The 12,328-nt window shown below is 45.8% G+C and overlaps 1 protein-coding gene across 2 annotated transcripts in view; it reads left to right on the top strand.

Moving 5' to 3' along the window:
* CDH3 (cadherin 3) overlaps nucleotides 1–12,328 on the top strand; it is a 137,598-nt gene that overhangs the window by 3,604 nt on the left and 121,666 nt on the right. Inside the window, exon 1 of one of the 2 annotated variants that reach the window (XM_030794867.1) lies at nucleotides 9,448–9,486. The exons of the other annotated variant lie outside the window; for it this stretch is intronic. The gene's annotated coding sequence lies outside the window, so the exon portion shown is untranslated. Of the gene's footprint in view, nucleotides 1–9,447; nucleotides 9,487–12,328 lie in introns of those variants that run through there. 2 annotated transcript variants of the gene reach the window in all.

The raw sequence follows: 12,328 nt of genomic DNA, 5'->3' as shown, positions 1-12,328 counted from the left end.
GCTAGCTATATTTATACCCATTTTTAATTACATGCAAATCAAGGGGAGGGTTATGCAGAAATATCTGGAAAAGGGGTGGTAATTTTTGGATTATTGTCATGGAAAGGGGTGGTAACTTCTTGGCCATTGCCATGGTATTTGTAAATGTCATGGTGCTGGTGGGAGGGTCTTATGCTAATGAGCAATGAAGGAAGCTAGAGGTTGCTTTTAGCACTGTCTGCTGGTTCCCACCATTTCTTCTCTTTATCCTGTTGGGAGTGGAAAATAAGTACTGCTGGTCTCCTACCTCACTTTTACTTGTCTTTTCAACATTATTTGATACATTAGTTGATCACTTCCTCACAGTGACCCTTTTTTTTTCACTTGGCTTCCAGGTTACACTTACTAGATTTTCCTATCCTTTATTGACAGCTACTTCTCCCAAGTTATCTTTCCTTGCTCTAGACATAGGAATTCCCCCAGGGCTCAGTTCTGTGAAAGGGCCATGTATGCAAAGCAACCCTCAGATGCTGAAGGAGCTGAGAAACCAAAGAATGAGGCAGACAAATCCAGTTTGTCGGTTTGGGTGATTTTTTAGGGGAAACTTAGAGACAGAAGTGTGGTCTTGGGTGGCCGGAAGGTAGATCTTCACACCACACCCCATCAGAACCAGGGCTTGTATCTTGGGGGAAAGTATACATGCTGTTGAAGGAATGTGCGGAGGGAATGCTCCGGGTATCACAGCCTATGATTTCTGCAACAGCATCAAGGGTTGTTTTGAGGGAAAGGAAATAGGTGTTTCTACATAAAGAGTAATACATCAACTAGACATTTTAGAGGCATTCCCAGACTGAGGGTTAGTCAGAAGTCACATGGTGGATTAAAATTTAAAATCGCTATTTTCCAAACTAGTCTTTATTAAACTCATTTGAAAGGCAAAAAAAAAATAGTAAATAATAAAATTTAAAACTCTTGTCCTCACAGTGGTGCATAGGTATTTGTTGCATGTGCCTCTGTGAATGTTTAAACTCATTTACAGTTAAAGTTGGCCTCCTTTTTCTTATCTGATTCCTCCTCCCACACAACCACCTGCTTGGTTTCCCTCAGGGCATAAGCCTGGAAAACTTGTACACCAGCACACCTGAAGGATTTGGGGGAAGGAATAATGAGCACTGATGCTCCCCATAGTGAGAAGCTGATCCAAGCCCAAGAAATAAGGGAGGGACCCAGCACGGTGGCTCACGCCTGTAATCCCAGCACTTTGGGAGGCCAAGGTGGGAGGATCACTTGAGGCCAGGAGTCGAGACCAGCCTGAGCAACATAGTGAGACCTCATCTCGACAAAAATAAGTAATTTTTAGAAAATAATAAGAAATTTTTAAAAAAAGAAAAGAAGGTCTTGCCACTGTCAGAATCAAGCAAAGCGTTGCCACTCCCCAGAAATGCCTTTTGAGGCACCAATTAAAAAGAAGGGAGGGCAGAGGAGCAGAGGGCCTCCTGCAGATGAGGAGCATAAGTGACTATTTGCAGGAGTTGGTGGAAGGATATTACTAATTTTTGCTAATAACTTTTAGTAAAACCCTGGTAATTTTGGAAAAACATACTTTTTTAACAAACACTTTTTTTTGAGGTGGGGTCTCTGATGCAGTGGTGTGATCATAGCTTATTGAAGCCTCAAACTCCTGGGCTCAAGTGATCCTCTGTCCTTAGTTGCCCAAGCAGCTGGGACTACAGGTGCATGCCACCATGACCAGCTGACAAACACTTTTTTTTTTTGCCATTTGGAAAGGTAGCAGACACACTAAAAGACAAACACATTTTAATGGATAAAGGAGTTAAGAAATCTGGACCTGAATTATAATGGTATTTTATTGAGCTGTGAACAGGAAGTATTATTGTAGTAATTAATGGGGCTGTTATTCTACTGTCTGCATTAAAAAACTGGCAATTTGCAGTTCCAAAGTTAGAGTTCTCACAGGATCTTGACAGGGACTTTTCTGTTGGCTTGGAGTTGCTGATAAAGCTCCTAAGGTGAAAACGAAATGTCACATTGCTTTCTAAAGGGTGTCATAGAGACTGGACACACGATCCCATAGGACTCACTAGATGTAAGATTCACAGAGCCACTTGACCCTTGGCCCCTGTAGATATAAAAACCATGTAAGGAGGTTCTGATCCAGAGGAGACGGGCCTCATGCTCCTGGGGTGAAGCCCCTACCCCACCCCTACAGGGGTGGGGGACTTGGGCACCAAGAATGAGATATCGGGGGATCTGAAAGCGTGGGAGCTTGGCATCTCCATCTCCAGCAAAACCACAGGCCCACTTCACAGCTGTCACCTGGATTTCTTGGGAGAACTTAATGTTTGTTCCTTAAAATGTGTTCCCTGAAGTGTGGAGGTGGAAGGTGGTAAAGGATCGAACAGAGAGGGGTGCCCACAACTGTCTGGAGATTTCAGAAGGGAGGGGGCTGCTGCTGGCAGTAGCCCCTAGCAGCAGAGTGGAAGATCTCTAAGGGTCTGCATTTGTGTTATCCCTGGGAAGGAAAGGATAGGACCACTCCATCTGCTTTCCTTGACATCAGAGATCACAAGTCAGGATTTCAGTGGTTCCTGGATAGGATGTCCTTATAATTAATTGTCCAAACAGGGACCCTGAGAATGAAGGGGAAGCTAATCAGACGGGAAGCTCAGATTGTGCTCTAAAACCCAGATGTATGCTCTCCCTGTACCTGGAGCTCCTGGGAAGGAGGACAAGTGGGCAGGAGCCATAAGGCTGTGTCAATGGCTGCTCTGCCAAACTCACCTTGAGACTGGTTAGAGGCAAGGATTGCATGAGGCCCAAGGGAAACTAGGCTGCCCTGCTGTGAATCAACACAGAGAGCTGGGATGAAGCTGGACCCAGGGGTGCCATCAGGGCAGGCCACAGGCTTCATTGCCAGGTGCAGTGGCACACTTAAAATCCCAGAACTTCAGGAGGCTTGAGGCCAGCAGGTCCAGGCTACAGTGAGCCATGACTATGCCATTGCACCCCAGCCTGGGTGACACAGCGAGACCTGTCTCTAAAAGCAAAACAAAACTCTATATATGGTCAGACTAAGTTTCAATAACTGAAAGTAAGCAGAAAATTGTATTTGCTCAGGTTAAGGGATCCTAACATGGGATTTGACAGTGTTGAGGGGTGGGAAGGCATTTAAAGGGTAACATCACATAGGTTAGAAAGGTTTACACCATGAGTTTACAATTAATAATAGGAAGATCTGGGTGTGCCTTTTAAAGAGGTGTCCAAAGGAAGCCCACTGGCATCCTCATACATTTTATGAGCTGAGGTTGGGATGTGTAGTTCCGCCAGGTGTGTTGCACACACATGTCGAGAGCACCTCCTGAATGCAGGGACATGTGGCACAGCTAGGGACTACATTCCCCGAAAGCCTTAGCGGCAGCTCACTTCCACTTCTGGGCTGAACATCTTCCCTCGCAGTCGCTTTTGGTCTGCTCGGCCACGTGCAGTGCTGAGTTTTCGCTTCCTTCTGAGTGGCACAGCGTGGGTACAAGCTTGGCTGCGTGCCTTTCTCCAGGTTTTCTGCACACAGGGACAAGTCATTCTCCTCTTGTGGCTGCCACTAGCCATCTGTGTCCCATGGCTGGGACATCCTGGACCAGGCCCCTCCTGCCTTCTGACCTTTGCCAGATGGCAGGAGACTGCCATCTCCCACCATGTGACCTACTGGACAAAGTGCGGATAAGTTGAACCATATGAAATTGTCTAAGCGGGGAAACTCCAGGTCAATGTGTCTCCTTTTTCTGAAAAAAAAAAAAAAAAAAAAAAAAAGATTTTCCTTCAGTTTCTCCTCCCCCTGAAACAAGGTCATAAAGAACAGAGATGCAATCTCATCTTCCTGTCTCCTTCCAACCCCTCCTCCCATCCTCTGGACCAGATGGCCTTGTGCAGGCAGGCTAGAGGGAGAATAATGAAACCTTGAGTGGGGAATACTCCCAATAACAGTGGTCGAGGTAATTAGGTCTGAATTTCCCACAGAAAATAAGCTGGCGAACATGTTGAAAAAAAAAAAAACAAAATTATTCCTAAAAGCACCGAAGAGCTAAGGAGAGTAAAGAATTGGGGATCAAACTTTAGGAGAAGCAAGAAACAATTCCTGATCCCAGCACTCAAATCTGCTTTTGCCTGGAGGCATTTTGCTGATGAAAGACACACGTGGGCCAGGTGTGGTGCCTCACACCTATAATCCCAGCATTTTGGGAGGCTGAGTCAGGCAGATTCCTTTGAGCTCAGGAGTTTGAGACCAGCTTGGGCAACATGGTGAAACCCTGTCTCTAAAAAAAATACAAAAATTAGCTGGCATGGTGGCTCACACCTGCAGTCCCAGCTACTCGGTAGGCTGAGCCTGGAGAATTGCTTGAGCCAGGGAAGCAGAGGTTGCAGAGAGCAGAGATTGTGCCACTGGCATATGCCACCCTGGGCCAAAGAGTGAGACCCTGTCAAAAAAAAAAAAAAAAAAAGGAAAAAAAAGACACTGTGAAGCCCAGCTGTGACATTGGTGGCCTTAATAATTATCCCATATTTGAACTAACACCCCAGATGAAGACACCCTCAGGAAAATGTTGAACTGGGGAAAACAAGCTGTGGTTTAGACAACTTAGGACTACTGACATAGGATTTTTCTCAGTCACTTTGCCTGTAGTGGCCTCTGTGGCCGGCAGTGTCCCCACCTGGGCCTCCCTTGGCCCCAGGCCTACCACAGGAGGCGCCTCATCCACTCAGCCCACCATGCCATGCCTGGCTTGTGCACTGGGATCCGCACTCAGCTTGTGGCTGAGACGGGCGTGCCTCAGCCTGCCTGTGTTACAGCTCATACCCGCATTTGACAGTTCCCAAGTTCTTGTCCCGCGTCCAAAAAGAATGAGGTTACGCTGACAACTGAAGGGTGAGGAGGGCAGAGAAGAATTTTATTGAATAACAGAACAGCTCTCAGTGGAGAGGGGATTTGAGGGTGGTCCCCCACCCAAAGTCAGGTCGTCTCTCTGTTGGCTGGGTCCAGGGCTTTTATAGGCTCAGAATGGGGAGTGTGTGCTGATTGGTTTGTGAGTATGCAACAAAAAAAAAAGAAGGGCTAAAACAAAGGCACTACTTAAAGGTGGGCACAACAGTGTAGAAAACCAATTAGGCAAGGGTAGGTATATGTAAAATAGATGAAGGGTAGGGATCAATCAGAGGAAAGCATGCCAAATGGGAAGACAGTTTCTCAATCCGGTCTGTGGATTTACCGAGGATTTGTAACTAGGCATTAAACTGTCTTCAGCTTGAAGGTTGGGTTTCAATGGGGACCTGTTCCTGTCTGCCTAGGATTTGTCTGCCTCCTGCCACTATTGCTACCATCTGGGAGTAAGGGTGAAAGAAGACAGAAACTACGCCAGGCACGGTGGCTTACACTTGTAATCCCAGCACTTTGGGAGGCCGAGGCGGGCGGATCATGAGGTCAGGAGATCGAGACCATCCTGGCTAACACGGTGAAACCCCGTCTCTACTGAAAATACAAAAAATTAGCCGGGCGTGATGGCGGACGCCTGTAGTCCCAGCTACTCGGAGAGGCTGAGGCAGGAGAATGGCGTGAACCTGGGAGGCGTAGCGTGCAGTGAGCTGAGATCGCGCCATTGCACTCCAGCCTGGGTGACAGAGCGAGACCCCATCTCAAAAAAAAAAAAAAAAAAAAAAAAGAAGGAAGACAGAAGCTTCCAAGAAAGAATCCTGAGTGATGTCAGCAAGAATGGCTAAGTAAGGACCTCCAGAAGTTCTCTGCTCCATACAAGCAATGAAAATACTGACAAAACTGTGAGAATCAGATTTTTTAAAATTCTGGAACATTTATTCCAGCAAGCAGCAAATGTTCCCCTTGCAGCAAGCTAGGGAACATTTATTTAAAAAAAAAAAAAGATGCATTTCGTTAAGAAGAGTGATCTTTGTGGCATTTAAACATGCTCTATTCCCATTTCCTTCTCCCCAGCTCCTCGGCATCCCTGAAAACCAACAGCCTGGCAACCACTGGAAGGAGCAGAATAGGTTTGGAGCAGCTTCAAAGCCCCATTTCCAGAGAATTGTCATTATTTGACCTGTATGGTGGTTTCCTGTAAGACGCTACTCACAAGATTTATCTTTATTTGACCTGACTCAGTGCAAACAGCCTTTTCCCCAGGGGTATCACTTGAAAATGATCAGGGCAATTGTTGAACATCATTGCTACCTGAGGCAGTAGGTAACAATGCAAACAATAGGCTAACCAAAAAGCTTAAAAGGAAAAGCTGGGTAATAAGATGCCTGTAAGGAGCTTTGAAAAGCCCCAGCATATTCCTAGAAATCTAGAAGGCAATTCACATGCATAGGGCTGTGCAAGGGAAAAACCCAGAAAGTCACTAAGCTATCACTTATAGCTGACCTTGAGGCTCTATGCAAGCAGGAAGCAATGCCTAAGGCAGGGTAGTAAACTGCCTAGCTGAATGTGGAACGTGTGCCCCTAAAGACACAAGAGCCCTTTGCTCTTTGGAAAAGACCAGGAGACTTGGTCGTTCTAGGCATTTAAGGAAGTCTGTCTAATCAGCTGACCACTAGCTAACTGAGCACAGATTTCAGGGGCTACATAACAGAGAACACAGAGTTTAAGAATTTGTTCAGAAAAGTTACTAAATAAACAGCAGCAACAACAGCCAGCAACAACAGACTCTAGGAAGGGGAGGGGGATCTGATTTCCAGAGTTGCCACTTTATATTTTAAGTGTTCAACATTCAACAAAAAATTATGAGGCATGCAACACAACAGGAATATATGGCCCACCCACAGGGAGAAAAAAACAATCAATAGAAACTTTCTGAGGAAGCCTAAACAAGGCTTTACCTCAGCTACTTTAAGATATGTTTAAAGAACTAAATGAAACCATGTCCAGAGAACTAAAGGAAAATATGAGAACAATGTTTCACCAAATAGAAACTATCAGTAAAGAGGTAGAAATTATTTTTAATGACCAAATAGAAATTTGGGAATTCAAAAGTACATTAACTGAAATGAAAAATTCACTAGAGGGGTTCAGCAGCAGATTTGAGCAAGCAAAAGAAATATTCAGCAAACTTGAAGCTATGTCAATTGAGAGTTTCAGTCTGAGGAGCAGGATTTTAAAAGGAATGAAAAAAAGTAAACAGAGCCTCAGAGACCTGTGGGACACCATCAAGCATACCAACATATGTGTAACAGGAGTCCCAGAAAAAGAGAAGGGGAGGGAAAGGAGCAGAAATAATATTTGAAAAAATAATGGCCAAAACCTACCAGATCAAAAAACTTATATCTAAGAACCTCAAAAAAACTCCAAGTAGGATAAACTCTTAAGAGGTCCACACCTAGACACATCATAATCAAATTAAATGATACACTGGAAAATACTGTTTAACACAAAAGAAAACAGGCCATATCAAAAAGACAAGACCTATAGATACAAATACCAAAATGGCGATATAAACTCTGCCTTACAAGTAAATACATCAAGTATAAATGGATTAAGCACAATCAAAAGGAATAGATTGGGCCAGGCACAGTGGCTCATGCCTGTAATCCCAGCACTTTGGGAGACTGAAGCTTAGGAGTTTGAGACCAGCCTGGCCAACATAGCAAAATCCCATCTCTATTAAAAATACAAAAGCTCGCTGGGTGTGATGGTGGGTGCCTGTAATCCCAGCTACTCAGGAGGATGAGGTAGGAGAATCACTTGAACCTGGGAGGCGCATATTGCAGTGAGTTGATATTGCACCACTGTGCACCAGCCTGGGCAACAGAGCAAGACTCCATCTCAAAAAAAAAAAAAAAAAGCCCGGGTGTGGTGGCTCACACCTGTAATCCCAGCACTTTGGGAGGCTGAGGCAAGCAGATCACAAGGTCAGGAGATCGAGACCATCCTGGCTAACACGGTGAAACCCCGTCTCTACTAAAAATACAAAAAATTAGCCGGGAGTGGTGGCAGGCACCTATAGTCCCAGCTACTCAGGAGGCTGAGGCAGGAGAATCGCGTGAACCCGGGAGGCGGGTAATCCCTGTAATCTGGGATTACAGGCATGAGCCACTGCGCCTGGCCAGCAGAATGGATTTAAAAACATGAATTGGGTCGGGCGTGGTGGCTCGTGCCTGTAATCCCAGCACTTTGAGAGGCCGAGGTGGGCGGACCTGAGGTTAGGACCTCGAGACCAGCTTGGCCAATGTGGTGAAACCCCATCTCTACTAAAAATAAAAAAAATTAGCCAGGCATGGTGGCACATGCCTGTAATGTAAGCTGCTTGGGAGGCTGAGGCAGGAGAATTGCTTGAACCCAGGAGGTGGAGGTTGCAGTGAGCTAAGATCATGCCACTGCATTCCAGCGTGCACAACAGAGTGAGACTCTGCCTCAAAAAAAAAAAAAAAATTTCAGCTAGTTGTTTCCTACAAGAGACACAAATTAAATTCAGAGGTACAAACTAGTTGAAAGTAAAAGGATGGGAAGAGATTTATACCACACAAATAGAAACCAAGAGAGAGCTGTGGTGCCTATACCAATGTCAGAACAAAAGAGACTTTAAGAGAAAAATTGTGCTAGGTTTGGTGGCTTCTGCCTGTAATCCCAACAGTTTGGGAGGCCAAGGCAGGAGGATCACTTGAGGTCAGGAGTTCCAGACCAGCCTGGGCAACACAGTGAGATCCCATTTCTTAAAAAAAAAAAAATTTTTTTTAATTACTTGAGTGTGGTGGCATGTGCCTGTAGTCTCAGCTACTCAGGAGGCTGAGTTGGGAAGAGTGCCTGAGCCCAGGAATTCGAGGTTGCGGTGAGCTATGATTATGCCACTGCACTTCAGCCTAGGCAACAGAAGATGCTATCTCTAAAAAACAAGAGGAAACAAACATGTCCATGCAGACCTGTATATGAACATTTCTAGCAACTTTTTTTTGCAATAGTCAAAAACTGGAAACAACTCAAAGGTGCATCAGCAGGTGAATGGATAAACAAATCATGATGTATCCACACAATGGAATACTACACAGTAACAGGAAGGAATGAACTGTTAATACATACAACATGCATGAATTTCAAAATAATTATGCTAAGTGAATGACCCAAAAGGTTACATACTACATGATTTCATTTGTACAAAATTCTAGAAAATGTACCTTTATTGACAAAAAGCCAATCAGCAGTTGCCTAGGGCCAGGAGCAGAAGGAGAGATTGGCTGCAGAGGGACACAAGAAAATTCCTAGGGGTGACAGAAATGCTTAATAACTTGATTGTGGTGATTGCTTCATGAGTATTCACATCTGTCTAACCTCACTGAATTATATATGCATATATTATTTTTTTCAGAGACAGAGTCTCGCTGTGTCGCCCAGGCTGGAGTGCAGTGGTGCGATCTCCACTCACCACAACCTCCACCTCCTGGGTTCAAGTGATTCTTGTGCCTCAGCCTCTCCAGTAGCTGGGATTACAGGTATGCACCACCACACTCGGCTAATTTTTGTATTTTTACCATACAGTGTAAAAATGTATTTTTCACCATGTTGGCCAGGCTGGTCTCAAACCCCTAACCTCAAATGATTTGCCCGCTTCAGCCTTCCAAAGTGCTGGGATTACAGGTGTGAGCCACCACTCCCAGCCTGAATTGTATATTTTATTTGTTTATCTTTATTTAATTTAATTTATTTATTTATTTATTTATTTTTGAGAAGGAGTTACACTTTTATTGCCCAGGCTGGAGTGCAGTGGCGTAATCTCGGCCCAGCAAGGAAGCTGGACCAAAGGCAGAGAGAGAAATGGGGTGCCCATTTGCCACTCCTGGGAGTGCCTGGTCCCCAAAGGTGCTCGCTGGTGCCCCCTCCTTCATTACTGTCCAGAGGTTGCCAGGTCACAGGCATTTCCTGGCCCAGGGATTCGACTCTGGGGTGGGGCTGGGGGATGGAGGCAACTCCACTGACCCAAGGACCCAGCAACCCAACAGGACAATGGTGAGCTTCCCAAGAAGACTGCAGCCCTGGGGCCTTTCCATGGGACAAGAATGGCCTCCATGTTGGGGAACCTGAAAAGCCACAAAAGGGGGTGCGCTGCAGGACTCATTGAACCACCCTCCACCACTGAGATCCTCACAGGGGCCAGCAGGAAACCAGGCAATGACCTCCGTGTCCCAATCCCCTCATCAACACCTGGAGACCAAGGAACACAGAAAAAGAGAGGTTAGAAGTAAAAAGCCGGAGTTGCCCAGCACTTTGGGAGGCTGAGGTGGGCAGATCACTTGAGGTCAGGAGTTCAAGACCACCCTGGCCAATCTGGTGAATCCCTGTCTCTACTTAAAAAAAAAAAAATTAGCTGGACGTGGTGGCACGTGCCTGTAGTCTCAGCTACTTGGAAGGCTGAGACACGTGAATACAAAGAGCAGAAGGAGACTCTGGTCTGATGAGTGGAGAGAATGCCTGGCATGAGGATGGGGTTATCCACCCAACATCTCTACTTGGGGTAACAAGTCCTAGGAACCAGGTAGCAGGCAGTGTCCAGATGGGCTGGACAAAATTAGGGGTGGGTTTTTCCATCCCCCTTCCCTCCCCAAAAGTGTTTGTGTGGTGAAGTTACAAAATGAATATAAAGTGGAAAAGAACCAAAACTGTCCCTCTCAGCAGCTGCAGGATCTCCTTAACCAAGCACCCTTGAGCTCCCAGGAGGGGTCCCCTGGGGCATTTTTCTGCCCCTACATTGTCCATGTCCTCCTCTACCCCTCTTCCCATCCCTACATCTGTCCCTTGTTTTCTCTTCATCCCTTTCTGCCCCTCCTCTTGGTTCCCCACTCTCTCTGTCCCCTTTTCTCCAACTCCAGCTTTTTTTTTTTTCTTTTTGAGACAGAGACTCGCTCTGTTACCCAGGCTGGAGTGCAGTGGTGCGATCTCAGCTCACTGCAACCTCCACCTCCCCGGTTCAAGCGATTCTTGTGCCTCAGCCTCCCCAGTAGCTGGGACTACAGGCACCTGCTGCCACGCCCAGCTAATTTGTATTTTTAGTAGAGATGGGCTTTCACCATGTTGGCCAAGCCGGTCTTGAACTCCCAGCTCATGTGATCCGCCTGCTTCAGCCTTCCACAGTGCCAAGATTACAGGCGTGAGCCACCGCGCCTGGCCCTCTTGCTGTTATTTCTGAAATTATAAGTCGATGTTGTTATGGTTAGAGAAGTATAAATTCATTTTTTAAACACACCGAATTCCTAAGAGGTTTGGTCATTGTGCAGTACAGTGGTTCTCGAAATTGAGCATTTATCAGAATCCGTTGGAAAGCTGGTTAAAATACAGACACCGGGCTGGGTGTGATGCTCATGCCTGAGATCCCAGCCCTTTGGGAGGCCAACGCGTGAGAATCACTTGAAGCCAAGAGTTTGAGACCAGCCTGCACAAAAAAGCAAGACCCCGGTCTCAACAAAAAATAAATAAGTACAATAAAAAACACAGGCTCCAGCCTATTTTCTGATCCAGCATGTCTGGGCTGGCTACTGAGTGTGCAATTCTGAAAAGTTCCCACATGATGTTGATACTGCTGGCCCAGGGACTACATTTTGAGAACCAATGATATAGATAATAAAAAAATGCAACTACTGGCTGGGCACACTGGCTTACGCCTGTAATCCCAGCACTATGGGAGGCCGAGGCGGGACTGAGGCCAGGAGTTCAAGACCAGCCTGGGCAACATGGCAAAATGCCATCTCTACAAAAAAATACAAAAATTAGCTGGGCATGTTGGTACCTCCCTGTAGTCCCAGCTGCTCAGGAGGCTGAGGTGGGAGGATCACCCTAAAGGTTGAGGCTGCAGTGCACCGTGATCACACCACTGCACTCCAGCCTGGGCAACAGTGAGACTCTGTCGCAATAAAAACAAAACATACAACTACTTTTGCAGGATGCTTGTTTTACTGTTGTGTTGTTTTGGATCTAACACGCCCTCCAGTTTATTCACTCTTGACCAGTTTTTCCAGCCATATCTTTTCCTCGAATATGTCCAGACAATATTTCATGGAGGATGTAGATCAAAATATTAACAAGGATGATAAGATGAAAATGATAAAACCTTGTGCTTTTCATTTTCCTACACATTTTTCTGCATGTATCTTATATGACTACATAAGGTATGTAAGCTAAAAAAAAAAATAAAAGTGTGTGTTTGCAGTGGGGCGGAGGCAGTGCCCTGCTGGTGCTGAGCTCAGTCACAGTAAGGCTGTAGACGGAGCCCCACTGGGAAGGCTGCTTCTCCCTGGGGTTTTGCCCACCCAGATAAGGAAGGAGTGAGTCTCTGATGATGGT

This window comes from Nomascus leucogenys, chromosome 2 (genome assembly GCF_006542625.1).
Source record: "Nomascus leucogenys isolate Asia chromosome 2, Asia_NLE_v1, whole genome shotgun sequence".
Taxonomy (NCBI): domain Eukaryota; kingdom Metazoa; phylum Chordata; class Mammalia; order Primates; family Hylobatidae; genus Nomascus; species Nomascus leucogenys.
Note: the sequence above shows the minus strand (reverse complement) of the source record. Positions and strands in the feature narration are given on the sequence as shown.